The sequence below is a fragment of the Vipera ursinii genome (assembly GCF_947247035.1).
Source record: "Vipera ursinii genome assembly, chromosome: 2".
Lineage (NCBI taxonomy): Eukaryota > Metazoa > Chordata > Lepidosauria > Squamata > Viperidae > Vipera > Vipera ursinii.
In genome coordinates this window covers 284,853,272-284,870,820 of record NC_139513.1, presented here as the reverse complement: position 1 = coordinate 284,870,820, position 17,549 = coordinate 284,853,272, and the positions used below count along the sequence as shown (strand labels likewise).

The 17,549-nt window shown below is 47.3% G+C and overlaps 1 protein-coding gene across 3 annotated transcripts in view; it reads left to right on the top strand.

Annotated features, from left to right (window-relative positions):
- The first annotated feature begins 14,762 nt into the window (after positions 1-14,762).
- The window catches only part of IL11RA (interleukin 11 receptor subunit alpha), a 113,756-nt gene continuing 110,969 nt past the window's right edge, over positions 14,763-17,549 (top strand). For all 3 annotated transcript variants that reach the window (XM_083354864.1, XM_083354866.1, XM_083354862.1), the window contains exon 1: positions 14,763-14,916. The gene's annotated coding sequence lies outside the window, so the exon portion shown is untranslated. The remainder of the gene's footprint in view (positions 14,917-17,549) is intronic.

Genomic DNA, 17,549 nt, shown 5'->3' with positions numbered 1-17,549 from the left:
GTGGTGAAAATCGCGGTGATTGTGTCACAGCCAGATCACACACTCCAACCCAGCTTTGCAACATGAATGAAATGGCTGCATTTCGAAGAAGAGAAAAGTCATTTGTCTTTTGTCCTCCTTGGAGGGTGGGTAGTGGGGAGAGATGTTATTGCTCTTTTATAATTTTACAACCTTATTATTTTTAACTTTGATCTTTAAACAAGGAGGCCTTAGAGGCAATTTAGAAAAGGATCGATAAAACATTATCAAATTGTTAAACAGTAAAGACACAAGATAAACAACACTTTCAAATATTGGTGATGACGGCGGATCACATTCCCCGTTTGTTCTTTTTTTATTTCACGGAACAGGGGATGCAATCAATCAATAATAACAAAAAAGCTGTTTTGAATATATGACCGTGAGAATAGCAGGAAAATGGTGTCATTCGGGAACTCAGCAGCAGGGGGCAGCATAAGCTAAGTGGACAAGCTAGAGCTTGACAACTGAATCCAAAATTTCTTTTGCTAAGCAAAGGCAGTTGTTAAGTTGTATTTTGCCCCATTTTACACCGTTGTTAAGTGAATCTGGCTTCCCCATTGACCTTGCTTACCAGAAGGTCACAAAAAGTGATCACATAACCCTGGAACACCGTGATCATCATAAATACATGCCACTCGCCGAGCATCCGAATTTTGATCATGTGGGACCACAGAGATGCTGCAATGGTTGTAAGTGTGAAAAAGGGTCATAAATCCTGAATGGTTGTAAGTACCACCTGCATAATTTGTTTTTCTTTTTTTTTCCACTGAAATCAATCATCGGTTCCTGTGCAAGGTGTAGGCAGGGGATCTCAAAATAGGGACACAACCCCTTACTGTTGCAGTAGAACCAATTTATTTTTCTGCAAATCATGGATCTAGGGGACTATTGCAAATATTAAAAGTATAAGGAATTGGACTCCTTCCATAGGCGAGAACAGATGACCATTGTTCCCCCTTTAAAATGGTCTTGTTCGTATTCACATTCCCCTGGGCAAGTCCCTTGCAGGCAGCTTGGAGACCCAGGCCCAGAGATGCAGGACTGGCAGAGAGTCCCGGTTGCCCCTCTCTTCAAATGGGGGAGGGGAGATCCAGTCAATCAGCCTGCCAAGAATACCTGGGGAGACGGGAGATGTGTTTGAATATTAGTAGATTGGGTTGGTAGCTGCTTTGATCTCCAAGCTTGGCGATTTGGCTGCCGTTTCATCTCCATTGGGGGTGGGTGGGAGGAACATCTTCAGTGGGCAGTGAAGATGTCCCTCCCTCCCCCAATGGAGATGAAATGTTTGCAGTCAAATCACCAAGCTCAGAGATCAAAGCAACAGCCCAAACTGGGAAGATTGCAGAACGATCCCCAAAAACATTTGGCACCGTCTCCCCCAATCTGCTGATCAGCCAGGAAGTCCCTTGCCCTGATAAGGCCTCTCATGGCTCAAGGGGTCTTGCTGGAGCCATCAATCACCAAGAAGAGGGGAGCCAGAACGGTGTGACCGGGCTGTTGTGACTCAGGGCCAGCCTGTGGGTCCGACAGCCGGCTCCGACGTATCGGAGGACTCAGATGAGGGGGAGGAGGGAGACGAACCGGCTGATGATGGTTTGGAGGCTTTGCAGAGTCCTCAGCCGGGGACCTCTTCTCAGCTGCGTGAGCCCGAGAGTGCGGAGGATGATGACCCACAGCTGGCCCTGTTCAAGGACGCCCGACGCAGGAGGCAGTCGAGCAGGAACAAACAAAGAAAGGCTATGGGACTCCTCGGGAGGAGGCACAGGGAGACCACGCCCTGAGCTCTCTATAAAAGGAGTGTTTGGGGAGGGGCTGGTTGCTGAAAGCAACTTTTCCGCTTGAGAAGACAAGCTCTGGTGTTTTTGTTAACTGCGTAATTAAATCTTGGCAGAAGCCTTTTAGCCTTGGACGCTCTCCAGTCTCTTCTTTCTGATAAGGGGTTTGTTAGAAGAGGGCTGGTTCAGAACACGGGCTGCAAAAAAGGCAAAAGCAGGTCGTCCTCAACATACGACCCCAATTGAGCCCAAAATTTATGTTGCTAAGCGACACCTTTGTTAAGTGAGCTTTGCCCCCATTTTACGACGTTTTTTGCTACCGTTGTTAAGGGAATCACTCCAGACTTTGCTTGTCAGAAGGTCACAAAAGGAGGATCGCAGGACTCCGGGACAGGGCAACCGTCATAAATATGAACCAGTTGCCAAGCCTCTGGATTTGGATCAGCCCATCTTGGGGATGCGGCAAAGGCCGTAACTGAGAAATGAGCGTAAGTCACTGTTCTCAGTGAGGTTGTAACTTTGAACGGTCATTAAATGAACTGCTGTATGCCAAGGACTAGCTCTCCTATTTTAGGCTGCGTTCACAGGAATATGATTTCCAAATGTTCTATTTTATTCTGCTTTGGTCAAGTCCCACCTGGAGCACTGGGTCCAGTTCTGGCCACCCCATTTTGAGAAAGATCTAGAAAAGCAGGGTGGCTGAAAGGATAGCGCATCGAGGGCTACCAGGAAGGATTTATGGTGGATCCACCAAAGGGCAGAGTTAATTTCTCAGCAAGGCAGGGAGTTCAGGAAGAGGTGAAGCAGTTCAGGGGTCGACCCCTGAACCAGAAGGATGTTGAGGTCCCTTTCACTGGATGTGTTCAGATGAGGCTGGGGAAACTCTGTTAGGGGATTTAAGAGAGAAACAGTAGAGAGATGGTAGCAGAGAGAGAGAGAGAGAGAGAGAGAGAGAGAGAGAGAGAGATATGAGGGACAAAGAAAAGTGAGAGAGAAAGAGACAGAAAGAGACAGAAAAAGATAATGCTGATGATAACAGAGAGAGAGAGATGATTGAGAGAAAAGAGAGAGAGATGAGAGAGAGAGATGAGGGACAGAGAAAATGAGAGAAAGAGATAATGCTGATGATAACAGAGAGAGACATGATTGAGAGAAAAGAAAGAGATGAGAGAGAGAGAGAGAGAAAATGAGAGATAAAGAGAGAGTGAGAGAGATAATGCTGATGATAACAGAGAGAGAGATGATTGAGAGAAAAGAGAGAAGAGAGAGAGAGATAATGCTGATGATAACAGATAGAGATGATTGAGAGAAAAGAGAGAGAGAGAGAGAGAGAGAGGAGAGAGATATGAGGGACAGAGAAAATGAGAGAGAAAGAGAGAGAAAGAGAGAGTGAGAGAGACAATGCTGATGACAACAGAGAGAGAGATGATTGAGAGAAAAGAGAGAGACATATGAGAGAGAGAGAGAGAGAGAGAGAGAGAGAGAGAGAGAGAGAGAGAGAGAGAGAGAGAGAGAGAGAGAGAGAGAGAGAGAGAGATGGCCTTCCTTCTATTTATAAGCATCACCCCATAAATCAAATTCTGATTTGGACATGCCACATGTCATCAAACCGTAGCAAATGAACAGGGAACAAACAGGTCACTGGCTTGAAATAGCTTCTTGGTGCTTGAAGCAGTCTCCCTTTTCTGCTCCTGAGCCCAGAGAGGTCACCTTCCATGGACCCCTCAATCGGGGGGGGGGGTGTCTCACCTGGCCTCTCTTCTCTCCATGAAGATCAAGTGTCATTTTCCAAGTCTCCACAGTTACCGGAAAATTATTTTGTAGCACAGGATGCAAGCAAAGGCAGAATTAGCAGAATAATAACAGAACAGAGTTGGAAGGGGGCCCTGGAGGTCTTCCAGTCCAGCCTCCTGCTCATTTCAGATAAATGGCTGTCCAGTCTCTTCTTAAAAGCCTCCAGTGATGGAGCATCCACAACTTTGAAGGCAAGCTGTTCCACTGGTTAATTGACAGAATAACAGAGTTGGAAGGGACCTTGGAAGTCTTCTAGTCCAACCCACTGCTGAAGCAGGAGACATCATACCATCCTGGACAAATGGTTGTCCAAACTTTTTTTTTTTGGGAAAACCTCCAGTGATGGAGCACCCATAATTTCATTCCACTTATTAATTAACAGAATAGCCTTGGTGGAGCAATGGGCTAATGCCTCCTTAAGTAACACCAGCTGCCTGCAATTAGTGCAGGTTCGAGTCCCACCAGGCTCAAGGTTGACCCAGCCTTCCATCCTTCCGAGGTAGGTAAAATGAGGACCCAGATTGTTGGGGGCAATTAAGCTGACTTTGTAATAATGTCGCTTGGGTGTGTGTGTGTGAAAGCCCTAATAAGCAGGCATATACATAGAATGAAGGCTACTGCTAAACACATTGATTTGTGCTTTAGATTGTAAGCCGCCCTGAGCCTTCGGAGAAGGGCGGGATATAAATAGGATAATAAAAAAATAATACCAGAGTTGGAAGGGACCTTGGAAGTCTAGTCCAACCCCCTGCGAAAGAAGAAAACCTTATAACATTCCAAATGATTGTCTTCTAGTCTCTTCTTAAAAGCCTCCAATGATGGAGCACCCACAACTCCTGGAGGCAAGCTTGATTACCTGTAGTCTACAGGTTGTGGTCAAAAACATCAAGATGGCAGCGGTGATGCTGGGACCAAAGTTCCAGCTGTTTTTAGGTGTATCCAGCACATGAAAACAGGTTTGGACCTTTGACAACATCACAGCCACCATCCTAATGTTCTTGACCAGGCCTTGCAGATACTCTTGACTGGCCTGCAAAAGGCCCATCGGCTGGAAGATGACCATTCATTCTGCATGGCCCTCAAGGTACAGTGTAGTCCTCGGGTTACAACCGTAACAGAGGCCACCCTTTCCGTTTGGAACTCGTGATGGTTGTTGTGAATTTACCACCTTTTTTGCAACGGTCATTAAGCAAAAGCCACGGTTGCTAAGTGAACCGATGGTTTTTTATGGGCGCTGCTTTGTCAAAGAATTGAACACAGGTCATAAAATACACTAATATCTGTGGGATACTGCAAACGGCTGTGGGTGCAACTCGGTTGCCAAGTGGCAGAAGTGTAGTCACATGACTGTATGGTGGGGAACCATCAGAACTTCAAAACTGGATCATAAGAACCCACACACACACACACACACACACACACACACACAATGTACGTCGGTCAGAACTTTGAATGGTCCCTAAGCAACTGGTTGTAAGTCAAGGGCCACCTGGACAACAGACCTGGGCAACCTTCAACATACTAATGGTCTGCATGATGCGGTTGGATGAAAGTCTTCAGGACATCTATGTGCTGGTGTTGGAAGCAGGAAAAGAAAATCCTGTGGGAACTTGGTTGGACCAGAAGACCTCCAAGGTCCCTTCCAATTCTATTATTCTGTATTCTATAGACAGATTTTGGTCTTCCCAGTTGCAATGTATGGCTGTGAAAGTTGGACCATAAGAAAAGCTGAGCGCCAAAGAATTGAGGCCTTTGAACTATGGTGCTGGAGAAGACTCCTGCAAGTCCCTTGGACTGCAAGGCGATCAAACCGGTCAGTCCTAGAGGAGATCAACCCTGACTTCTCGTTAGAAGGCCAGATCCTGAAGCTAAAACTCAAATACTTTGGCCACCTAATGAGAAGGAAGGACTCACTGGAGAAGAGCCTAATGCTGGGAAGGATTGAGGGCAATAGAAGAAGGGAATGACAGAGAATGAGGTGGCTGGATGGAGTCACTGAAGCAGGAGGCGTGAGCTTAAATGGACTCCAGAAGATGGTAGAGGACAGGAAGGCCTGGAGGAACGTTGTCCATAGGGTCACGATGGGTCGGACACGACTTTGCAACTAACAACAAATGGACAGATTTATAGGAAGGAGATGGAACGTAAGGAGTAGGAACATGGGAAAACCCAACACAAGGAAAGATGAAATGAAATTATGACAAATTGATGTCTGATCGGCAAACTGAATCACCTGAAGTCAAGAGAATTGAGATGGACTGGGATGAGACATGTTCAGACAGAAGATCCCACTGTTTGCTACTCAGGATACAAAAGGCAAAGACGAAGCAGCTGGTATAGCGCAGACGTGCATAGCGAGAGTACTCCTTGGCTCTTACACAATCAGCCTAAATAATATTGATTAGATTTCGTAGAGAATCCTTTTAACGTGATGATCCTTCAAGTTTCTGGTCCAACCACCAAGGCAGAAGAAGAGGAGGACCACCAAGGTCAGCTCAAAATCGACAGAACAGGCAAGCAAGGTGTGCTGCTCCCTGGAACGCCAAGGTGGAAATATTAAACATTTTAAAATATTACAATTAAAATATTAAAATGTTGATATTAATACAAATTAAATTTTATTTACTTAAAAAAAAATACAAATCCGTAGTTGCAATGAATGGCTTTTAGGACATCGAAATGGGCTTATCAATTCAGTCACTCGGGGATTGTTTTTTCATTGCCAAGACTGTCCTCAAACAACTCTGTACATGGACATCTGAGGATGGACTGCAGGTGGTCCTCCACTTATGACCACAATTAAGCCCAAAATTTGTGTTGCTAAGTGATACATTTGTTAACTGAATTTTGCCCCATTTTATGACCTTTTTTGCCCCAGCTTCAGTAGAGGGTTGGACTAGATGACCTACAAGGTCCCTTCCAGCTCTATTCTATTCTATTCTATTCTATTCTATTCTATTCTATTCCGTTCCATTCCATTCCATTCCATTCCATTCCATATTTTCTATTCTATTCTATTCTATTCTATTCTATTCTATTCTATTCTATTCTATTCTATTCTATTCTATTCTATTCTATTCTATTCTATTCCATTCCATTCCATTCCATTCTATTCTATATTTTCTATTCTATTCTATTCTATTCTATTCTATTCTATTCTATTCTATTCTATTCTATTCTATTCTATTCTATTCTATTCTATTCCATTCCATTCCATTCCATTCCATTCCATATTTTCTATTCTATTCTATTCTATTCTATTCTAGTCTAGTCTAGTCTAGTCTAGTCTAGTCTAGTCTATTCCTATTCTATTCTATTCTATTCTATTCTATTCTATTCTATTCTATTCTATTCTATTCCATTCCATTCCATTCCATTCCATTCCATTCCATTCCATTCCATTCCATTCCATTCCATTCTATTCTATTCTATTCTATTCTATTCTATTCTATTCTATTCTATTCTATTCTATTCTATTCCATTCCATTCCATTCCATTCCATTCTATTCCATTCCATATTTTCTATTCTATTCTATTCTATTCTATTCTATTCTATTCTATTCTATTCTATTCTATTCTATTCTATTCTTTCTGTTCTATTCTTTTTTATTCTATTCCATTCCATATAAAGATTCTCTTCTTCTCTTCTCTTCTCTTCTCTTCTCTTCTCTTCTCTTCTCTTCCAGCTGTTAAATGAATCACTGCAGTTGTTAAGTTAGCAAAATGGTTGTTAAGTGAATCTGGCTTCCCCATTGACTTTGCTTGTCAGAAGGCCGCAAAAGGGGATCATGTGACCCTGGGACACTGTGACTGTCATAAGTAGGAGTCAGTTGTCAAACGTCAGACTTATACCAAATGGCCATGAGGATGCTATAATGGTCCTAAGTGGGAAAACGGTCCTAAGTCGCTTTTCTCAGTAATGTTGTAACTTTGACTGGTCACTAAACAAATGCTTGTAATGGTCAGTAAGTCTTCTGAATATGGATGGATGGAGCACGATGAAACGGGTTGCAAAACTGAAGGGAGAACCATCAATAATCTCTGCTCTGTTGCTGACACTCTTTTGAACTGCAAAAGTTCTGCAAGCTGTAGTAATAAAAGTCAAGAAGCAGAATGAAAAAAAAATGGAATTGAAATAAATATAAAGAAGACCAGACCGAGACAACGGTGCAACAACCAGCCTCAGAATCGACAATGACAGGCTCAGAATTGACAATGGAATGATAGGAGAGCTTTTTCCTCCCAAGTCTCCTCATCAGGAACCCACAAGAAATACGACTCAGACCAGCTCTTTGCTAGAGCAGCCGTGAAGGCCCTGGACAAGATGTTCAAATGCTCTGTTGAGTTTATATCCACAGAGAGCAGAAGACGCAAGATAGGATTGATCCTTTTGTACTTGGTGTTGGAGAAGACTCCTGAGGATATTGAAGACCACCAAGAAAACAAACCACGGATCATCGAACAAATCAACCCAGGAATTCTCACTCCAGGCCCAAACGGCCAGGCTCAAATTATCCTACTTTGAACACCTCATGACTAAACCCAGCTCTCCAGAGAAGGCTCTGATGTTGGGGAAAGTGGGAGGAAAACGAAGAAGAAGGCCACTACCAGCAACATGGAGGGAGACTGTTATTGTGATGGTCCATGCAGGTCAGGGTTGTGACAGGTTGTTCCAGAGGAAGTCTATCTATGTTATTGTGTAGTGGGTCCAACGCAAGGAAGAGACGCCAGCCAGAGTGTGAGTTCAGCTCTTTATTGGAGGGGATGGCCCACTGGGGAATGAGGGTTACCTGGCCTCCTTAAATACCTAGCCAGGTAAGCGGACAGTCAATGGGGTTGGCCCTAGGTTTCCCGCCCAAACTGGGTTTCCCGCCAAAAACCATTCAGGCCAACGCCCCCTGGTGGCTGTTGCTATGCAGGTGCCTGCATACATAACACCGTGGTCACTAAAAGTTGACTATCTGCCAACTTGATGGCATGTAATCAATCAACCTGAAGACCTACATAATCTGGGGACAGGTTGATCCAGAGAATGTCTATCTATGTGGTCACTAAAAGTTGACTGTGCCAACTTGATGGCATGTAATCAATCAATATGAAGACCTACGTAGTCGGGGGAACAGGTTGATCCAGAGAAGATCTACTTATGTGGTCACTAAAGGTTGACTATCTGCCAACTTGATGGCACATGATCCATCGATCACCATGAAGACCTAGTTCTCAGGCAAAGGCCATGATCCTGGGAAACTCGGTACAAAAGAGAAGAGGAGGAGGAACAGAAGAAAGAGGACGGAGTCGGATGGAGTAGGGAGATCAGGTTAAAGACAGATCATCCTGGAAAAAGATGATGAGATGAGATGAGATGAGATGAGATGAGATGAGATGAGATGAGATGAGATGAGATGAGATGAGATGAGATGGGGTAAGATAAGATAAACCTTTATTGTCATTTTTTTACTGTGGGCACAACAGCACACATCAAAAATGAAATTTGGTTGCCCGCTCTCAAAGTGAAACAAAGTGAATCTATTTATTGGTAGTTCTCAACTTTCAACCATTTGTTTAGCAACACTTTGAAGTTGCAGCAGCACTGAAAACAGGTGAATTGTGACTGATCCTCACACTTACGACATTACAGCACCCTCATGGTCACATGATCAAAATTCAGGTACCTGGCAGCCATTACATGGTACTTACAACAGTTGCAGTCTGCCACGGTCATGCGATTCCTGCCTGCAACCTTCCCAGATGGCTTCAGACAAGCAAAGTCAAGGGGGGGGGAGACAGATTCACTTAACATCCTCTGGATTCACTGAACAACTGCAATGAACCACTTTATCAACTATGGCCAAAAAAAGAAATTGTACAATTTCTGGACCTGGCCTTGCTTAGCAATGGAAATTCTGGTCCCAATTATTTCATAAGTTGAGGATGCACTTGCACTTGCTAAAAGTTGACAACGACGTGAAGGCTCTTAACGAATCTCTCAATCAATCAATCGATCGATCTTGATTTCAGTGGAATTAAATGCAGGGACATTATTTGGAGCCAGATGGTGCCAAGAGAAGTAGAATACAGAATACAGAAGAACAGAGTTGGGGTCTTCTAGTCTAACCCCTGCTCAAGCAAAAGACCCTGTAACCATTCCGGACAAACAGCTGTCCAGTGTCTTCTTGAAAACCACCAGCGACGGAGCACCCACAATTTCTGGAGGCAAGCTGTTCCCCTGATTAATTAACAGAATAGCAGAGTTGGAAGTGACCTCGGAGGTCTTCTAGTCCAGTCCTCTGCTCAAGCAGGAAACCCTGTACCATTTCAGACAAAGGGCTGTCCAATTCCTTCTTGAAAATCTCCAGGAATGCGGCACCCATACGTTCTGGAGGCAAGTTGTTCCACTGGTTAATTGTTGTCACCGTCAGGAAATTCCTCCTTAGTTCCAGGTTGCTTCTCTCCTTGATTCGTTGCTTCTTGTCCTGCCTTCAGGTGCTTTGGAGAATAGATTAAACCCCCTCTTTTTTTGTGCCAGACCCTCAAATATTGGAAGGAGGAGGAAAGGCCATTCACAGCCCTGCAGTTTGTCCGTTCCACCTGCCCAGTCTGAACGTGACACCTGTTTCCTCCCCCAGGAACCTTCTCAGGTGTCTTTGCTCTCCTCCTCTCCCTGCCCCCCTTTCTCCCCTCCCCCACCCCTTTGTTTCTCTGCTTCTTCCAGTTGTTGGGAGCAGCTTCCTGCTCCTCCGGCTGACAATTTTACAAGAGGCTGCCAAGCTGGATATACTGCTCTGCCCAAGATCAATGCAGCAAAAAAAAGAGGGGAAAAATAGCAACACATTTTATGCTCCACTTTATGGGGCTTTGCATGGAAATTAAATCACGGGGTGGCAATGCAGAGCTTTTGCTTTGCAGGACTCGGGACACTGGCTGATCTGGGAAGCTGAAGGGCACAAGGGAGGGCTGTTGAAGCTAAGGGGGGGCGCAGGGGGAGGGGTGGCCTTCCCAGAATGGGGGAGACACAGGGAGCTTCCGGGACCCCTGGTGCACTGGGAGAAAGGACAAAGAGAAAAGGGAGTTTTCTGCAGGACGGGCCTTTTTTGCAAGAAAAGCAAATGGGATTTTGAATTATTTTTTTTGTTCCTTCGTTAGCTTAGCCTCTTGGAGATTGCCTGGACAAGTTTCTGCAATGTTCTTGGCAGGGTTCTCAAGAGGCATTTTGTCCCGGCCTTCTTCTACCCGGGGCTGAGAGTGGGGGGGGGGCTGGCCCCCAATCCCCCAGCTGGCCTGTTGCCCGAAGAAGGGCTGGGAGTGCCCTCCCCAAACGTCCCTGCTGTCTGAATGGCAGACAAGGGGAAAGGGTGGGCTAGCCCACTCCCACTCCCCTAGCCCTTCCTCAGGCAGCCCTACAATGCAGGAGGATGGGAAAGGGTTGGAAATGGGGGGGGTCTTTTCTTTGCTTTTTACAGTGAGGGTCTCTAAATGCTTCCGCTGCAAAGTCAGCATGCGGCAGGGGACGTAAGGAACATGAGTTCTGGAAGGCAGACAAGATTTGGAAGGAAAGGCCAGGCTTGAAAAGTCAGCAGGTTCATTTCCTGTAAAAATATAATTCATTTATTTGCCCTGTTTGCACAAGTGTCCAAGGCTTTACAGGGGTCAAGAGCCCAGCCCTTCCGTAGGAGCCGTTCCTGGTCTCGAGAAGGAAATTAACCTGGGAGGATCCGGTGGGCCAACCCCCTTTCAAGGCAGTCCTCATGCCTTCCCGCACAGCAGATAAACCAGATCGAAAAACTCCGGGATGTCAATGCAGCTAGTCCTCGACTTACAACAGTTCATTTAGTAACCATTCAAAAATGACAACAGCCCTGAAAAAAGGGGGGGGGGCTTATGGCCGTTTGCACCCTTACGACGGTTGCAGCATCCCCAGGGTCACATGATCAAACTTCAGAGGTTTCGCAAACTGACTCATATATTTATGACGGTCGCAGTGTCCCGGAGTCACGTGATCCCCTTTTGCGACCTTCTGACAAGCAAAGTCCATGGGGAAACCGGTGTCACTTAACAATCGTGTGACTAACTGAATGCTTATTTAGTGATCAGTCAAAGTTGCAATGGCACGTCTTTGCCGAAGGACCACAGATTTGCTTAACCAATTTAACTAATCTGTGATCACCCAGCGTCACCTTGGAGGGGAGATGGACAGCATAAAATTTTCGTGCAGTCAATGAGTGTGAAATAAATTATTCACGTTAACGATTGCAGTGAATTGCTTAACATCTGTGGTGAGAAAGGTCGTAACATGGGGCAAAACTCACTTAACAACTGTCTCGCTTAGAAACAGAAATTTTGGGCTCAACTGTGGTCGTATGTCAAGGACCACCTGCCTGAAGCCCTCTACCTGAAAGCAGCCAGGAAGACATGTTACTTGAATGCTCGGGCCAAACTGTGGAATCAACGCTGTTTCAAAGCCTCTGAGAGGCTGCCTGTTGCATGTGACTTACCCATAATATTTACATGGCAATATGTACAGCTGAGACATAATAGAAATAGAAATAATAGACTAGACTAGAATAGAACAGAACAGAATAGAATAAAGAGGGAATGGAATGGAATAGAGCAGAACAGAAGAGGGAATAGGATAGGATAGGATAGGATAGGATAGGATAGGATAGGATAGGATAGGATAGGATAGGATAGGATAGGATAGGATAGGATAGGGTAGGGTAGGGTAGGGTAGGGTAGGGTAGGGTAGGGTAGGGTAGGGTAGGGTAGGGTAGGATAGGATAGGGTAGGGTAGGGTAGGGTAGGGTAGGGTAGGGTAGGGTAGGATAGGATAGGATAGGATAGCAGTTCTGAATAGAATAGAATAGAATAGAATAGAATAGAATAGAATAGAATAGAATAGAATAGAATAGAATAGAATAGAATAGAATAGAATAGAATAGAATAGAATAGAATAGAATAACAGTTCTGAATAGAATAGAATAGCAGTTTAGAATAGAAATTCTATTCTAAACTGCTATTCTATTCTATTCAGAACTGTTATTCTATTCTATTCTATTCTATTCTATTCAGAACTGTTCTGTTATTCTATTCTATTCAGAACTGTTATTCTATTCTGAATAGAATAGAATAACAGAGCAGTTCTGAATAGAATAGAATAGAATAGAATAGAATAGAATAGAAAAACAGAACAGTTTAGAATAGAATAGAATAGAATAGAATAGAATAGAATAGAATAGAATAGAATAGAATGGAATGGAATGGAATGGAATGGAATGGAACGGAATGGAATGGAATAGAATAACAGATTTGGAAGGAACCTTGGGGGTCTTCTAGTCCACCCCCCCTGCTCAGATCAAACTCTGCAGCTCATACCCTGAGACCCTTGCAAATTTAGGATCCTTAAGAGATACAGAACCAGCAATCCCATTTTATCCAGAATTATAAAACCATATATAGACCACTATGTATACCTTGCTCAAGGAGTCTCGTGGGAAGGTGATATATATTAGAAAGGAAACTGAACTGTTAAATGTGGCTGGCAGGCATTTGGCAAGCTAAGCACAATTTTCAAGAGCAACCTCCCCTTATGCTTGAAGAAAAAAGTTCTCCATCAGTGTGTGCTACCTGCTCTAACATATGCTGGTGAAACCCGGACACTAACCTCACAACCAATACAAAAGCTACGAGTGTCGCAAAGAGAGATGGAAAGAGACACGCTCGGCATCTCAAGACAAGTTGGAAAGACCTGCACATTGATTGGAGAACGATGCCATCAAGAGAGTCAAAGAACTGAAACGGGTATGGGCTGGTCCACACAGCAAGGAGGGCAGGTGGTCCAAAGCGGTCCTAGAACGGATCCCACTCGATCAAAAGCATCCACGAAAGAGACCATAAGCAAGACGGATCAAGGACATCAGCCAAGTCCTGAGGGCCCAGCTGGCAAAAGAAAAGCTGAGGACCCGTAGGGTTGGAAACGGGTGGAAGAGGCCGTCATCCTGCGGTGGATGGACAATGACTAAAATGATGATGATGATGATAAAACCATGACTGTTTGCATTACAAGTTTCAGCTACGGCACGAGGAATTGGAATTGTGGAGGGCAGCTGGGTCACACGGTCGAGAAACGCAAAATATACATTTTTATTTTATTTATATTGCTCTCCAAGCTTGCGTTAATATAACTCCTGAACGTTTCGTTACCAAACTAGGTAACATCCTCAGCAGGATTTTTCCTTGCCTTATTCTCTTTAGCTCTTAAATCTCGTGCTGAGGATGTTGCCTAGTTTGGCGAAGGAAACAATTCAGGAATTCTCTTTGCCGAGCAAACCAAAACTCCCATCTACCGTAAAACCAAAGCGGCAAATATTCTCTATGCCTTTTATTCTTTAAAACTCATTTCATCTTCCGCTGGAGCCCTGAAGAAACTTTCCAAGCCTTGGTGGAGCAGTGGGCTAATGGCTCCTTAAGTAACACCAGCTGCCTGCAATTAGTGCAGGTTCGAGTCCCACCAGGCTCAAGGTTGACTCAACCTTCCATCCTTCCGAGGTAGGTAAAATGAGGACCCAGATTGTTGGGGGCAATTAAGCTGACTTTGTAATAATGCCGCTTGGGGGTGTGTGTGAAAGTCCTAATAAGCAGGCATATACATAGAATGAAGGCTACTGCTAAGTTTGTAAGCCGCCCTGAGTCTTCGGAGAAGGGCGGGATATAAATGGGATTAAAATAAAATAAATAATAAAAAATAAGTTTTCGTGCTGATGGTGGTTCCGTCTCCTTCCCTACAATCCCCAAGAGAGCCAGGCTGAGATTGAGATGTTGGCTTGTTAAATTTATATGCCTCCTGCCGAGGGCCGTCGGGGTGGGGGTGGGGGGTCTTGGCCTGGAAAAATCATCCCGATATTGGGTCGCCGAGAGAGGCGGGGGGGGGGGGTTTGCAGAGATGCCGGGAGGGGCAGCCCCGCAGCTCCGGGACGGCAAAGGGGGGCCCCTGGGGATTCAGACTGCCCCCCCTTCCCGAGACGCCTCCAGAAAGGGGGTGCAAAAAGGGAGGGGGGGCGTCTCCTCGGCGGGATTCGCTTCGCGGGCCCCGGCGGGCCGGTTTCGCTCTCCCCGGGAGCAGGGCGGGGAAGTCGGTCCGAGCCAGCAGCCGGGCGAGCCCTTCCTTCCCCAGCCGGGCCCGGACCGGCGGCTCGATTGGCCGGGCGGGGGCGCGCCTCCCGCACCGGGCAGGGCCCCCTCCTCCTCCTCCTCCTCCTCCTCCAGCGCCAGCGCGGCCGGACTCGGCTCCTGCGCTCGCCGGACAGCTTCGCCCGCCTCGCCCGGCCAAGAGGTAAGCGGCGGCGCCCGGCAACTTTCGCCCGACTCCCCGCCCCCCGCCGCCCCGCTTGGCCCGAGCCGGAGCAGCGCAGCCCCGGAGGGAGCGGCCGGGCAGAGAGGCGCGGGGAGAGAAGCCCGGCCGCTCCCCGCAGGGCTCCGGGCGGGCGGGAGCAGGCGAGAGCGGCGGCGGCGGGACGGGTCCGTGGCGGCCGAGCTGGAACGGCCGGCTGTGGCCTCGCTTTCCCCTGCAACGCGGGGAGAAAAGGCGTTGCGGGAACTTTGCCGCTGGCACCGCCCGCCCGCCGGCCAGCTGCTGCCGCCGCCGCCTCCGGTAGTTGCTCCAGCCCGCAGGGGTCTTCAGACTTGGCCCTTTGATGACTTGTGGACTTCAACTCCCAGAATTCCTCAGCCAGCGTGGCTGGCCGAGGAATTCTGGGAGTTGAAGTCCACAAGTCATCAAAGGGCCAAGTTTGAAGACCCCTGCTGAGCCAGCGGGTCGAACCAGGCCGAGCCCTCCGGGCGGGGATCGAGCGCGGCCGGGCTGCGGTTGGGGAAGCGAGCGGGACTCAGGACTGCTCGAATGGGGGCAGCCAGAAGCGAGCTCGGGGAAGGGTCGTCAGAGGCTTCGGGAGCTGTGGGCCGCCCCCTCGGGTCCCCGCCACCCTGGTGGGGAAGGCCCGAAGGGCCCAGGCGGGATTTGCACAAAGGCTTGCACAAACTGGGCGCTGGGAAGGGGGCTGGCTGGCTGAGCGCGGGAGGGGTCTGCGTGGGGAGGGGGTGGGAGATTCGCAGGGCCCGGAGAATTCGTGGCAGGAGGCGGCCGAGGCCGGTCTGGGCGGCTGCTCTTGCAAAGGGTGTGTTTGTGGGTTACAAGCTGGTTTAAGGAGAGGCTGTTCCGGGTGTGCAGCTCCCATTCTGGGTCTGGGTCAGACGGTGCCAGGCTGCCAACCCAGGTGGCAGGGAGGAAGTTGACGCTCTGCAGACCCCTGCAAGCCAAAGTGTGTGGTGTGTGGGGTGGTCTGAATGTGCTTATGGGGTCCTCTCCTTGCACCACAACTTTAGTAGAACGTATATACGCATACACACAGCAATTTGTCCATAATGGTAGAACATCTCCTGCTCAAGCAAGGGGTTGAACTAGAACCCAGGTCCCAACCTTTTGGGCACCAGGGACCGGTTCCGTGGAGAGAGGTTTTTCCATGGACCCAGAGAGTGTGTGGTTTTGTGTGCTGCCTGCATGCTGCAGATGGGGCTTTGCTTGTTTGTGCGGACCGGTTGCTGGTATGCTGCGGCCCAGTACCAGTCCACGGACTGGGGGTTGGGGACCCCTGGACTACAAGACCTCCAAAATTCCTTCCAGCTCTGTTTTGTAATAACTCAGGGAATTATTGACTTCAGGGACACATTGCTTATCTGCTAAAGGAAGTTTCAAACTCCCATGGCATAAATCTGAGCATGGGGCTGGGAGATTTGAGGGGCCATTTTTCTCTGAGGTTTGCGGTCCTCCCCATCAGAATTGGCAGGAGGACCTAGCTCCATGCCCAGTTGATTGCAGGCAGACGTACGGCTACAATTCGCCTCAAAAATTTCCGTTGCAAAGCGAGACAATTGTTAAGTGAGTTTTGCCCCATTTCTTTCTTGCCGCAGTTGCTAAGTGAATCACTGCAGTTGTTAAGTGAATCCGGCTTTCCCCGTTGACTTTGCTGGTCAGAAGTTCTCAAAAGGGGATCACGGGACACTGCAACCGTCGTAAATATGAGTCATTTGCCAAATGTCTGAATTTTAATCGTGTGATCCTGAGGATGCTGCAACGGTCGCAAATGTGAAACATGAACCTAAGTCACTTTCCCCCCCCCCCCAGTGCTTTCTAACTTCGAAAGGTCACTAAAACGAACTGGTGTAAGTCAAGGAATACGTGTAGAGCAGGGGTCCTCAACCATGGCCACATTAAGACCTGTGGACTTCAACTCCCAGAATTCCCATGGTCCATGGTTGAAGTCCACAGGTCTTAAAGTGGCCATGGTTGAGGACCCCTGCTGTAAAGGGTCAGCTGGCAGCATTGGGAAATGTGCCCACTGGAACAGCCACTCTGAGATCGGATCGGCTCCTTCGTTGCTGTTGCCCTTTTGCAAAGCGAGGAAGATTTGGCCTTTTCCCCAGGTTGAATTAGTTGAATTCGTGGGTGGGGTGAATTGGTTTGTTGATATGTTACCCTCATTTGGCAGCTTTTTTATTTTTACTGGGCACGTTTTTTATGTGCTTGTTTTGATGTGTGTGACAGAGATCTTTTTTAGCGGGAGAGTGCTTGGCTGCAGACGCTCCACGAAGGATTCGTGGATTGAAAGTTGCAGGTCAAGGAAAGGCTGGTGAAGCCTTGTGCCCAGATTTTGGACAAGGTGTTCTTTCACCCCTGAGATGGGTGTGTCTCAAGGATGCCCGGCCTGGAGGGATTTTGCAAAAGGCTGCAAGAATCCTGTGATTCACAAGGCGCCCTAGGGTGAGGTCTTCCCTTGCCAGCTTGTCTTGCGTACAGCCAGTCCTGTCCCCGTAACCTTGGGTGACAGCTGAGTTGGACGCAGTTGGGGGACCGTTGGCCTGGGGGGGGGTTGGGCCCCCTTCTGCCTCACAGTATCTTTAATGCAGAGT